Source organism: Gadus morhua, chromosome 16 (genome assembly GCF_902167405.1).
Source record: "Gadus morhua chromosome 16, gadMor3.0, whole genome shotgun sequence".
Taxonomy (NCBI): Eukaryota; Metazoa; Chordata; class Actinopteri; order Gadiformes; family Gadidae; genus Gadus; species Gadus morhua.
Genome location: NC_044063.1, coordinates 22,944,105 through 22,945,116, shown reverse-complemented (window position 1 = coordinate 22,945,116; position 1,012 = coordinate 22,944,105).

The window sequence follows — 1,012 nt, the reverse complement described above, 5'->3', positions numbered from 1 at the left end:
ATTGGTGTGCTGATATGCGTGCCAGCTTGCGTGCGTGTATGTTTCTATGTGTGCGTGTCTGCATGTTTGTGTGTCTGTGTACCTGCATGTGTGTGTGTGTGTGTGCCTTTGTGTGTGCATGCATGCATGCATTCATGTGTGTGTGTGTGTGTGTGTGTGTGCCTGCGCATGTGCGTGTGACGTGTGTTTGTGAGTGTATTTGTTTCTGTGTATGTGTGTGCAGGGCCGTCGGACTGCGGGGACAAAGGGGACAGTTGTGGGGGGGCCCAAGGCAGAGGGGGGGGCCCATGACCAAAAACAAAAAAACAAAACAAAAAATATTTTACACTTTTTTTTTTTTTACGGCCCTGTGTGTGTGTGCATGCCTGCATGCGTTAGGGTGTGTGATGGGATGGTGGGGGGGAGGCGGAATCCACAGATGGTAGATTAGAAATGTGCTCTATACATGTTTAATATGAATTCTGCTGGGGCAATGAAAAAATGAGGAAGAGGAGGAGGGGGTTAATATTGATTTAATACAGATTACATCACCCAAAATTGGGAAGGCAGATTTCAATGAGCTCCTCCCTAGATATAAAGAAAAATAAGAAACTATCCCAGCAGCCCGCCAGCGGTGCTGCCCTCCACTGACCACCTCTGGAACTGCAGTCGGCTGCTACCAGGAGCAGGCGGCCCGTTACAGGGTCATTCCTGTTGAAGGGTCGCTGGCACGTTGCCATTTGCTATCCCACCACGCATTACATATAGCTCATTCATATTGCAAACGCTTTTTCTAATGTACTAAGATAATCTGTACATCGTCATCCCTGTGAAATCTTGATCATTTAAAAAAACATTTACTCAGAGCAAGCCTTGACTTGCTTCTGCATGTATTCATACTGCGGGTGGGGGTGTTAAGGGGGGGAATGGATTTTTGCTTTTTGTTTTTTTTCTCATAGGGACTAGGGAGGAGGCAGTGGTCCGCCTGATTTCGGTGGGAGTGGCTGGATAGTTGGGGTATAAACAGCCTGAT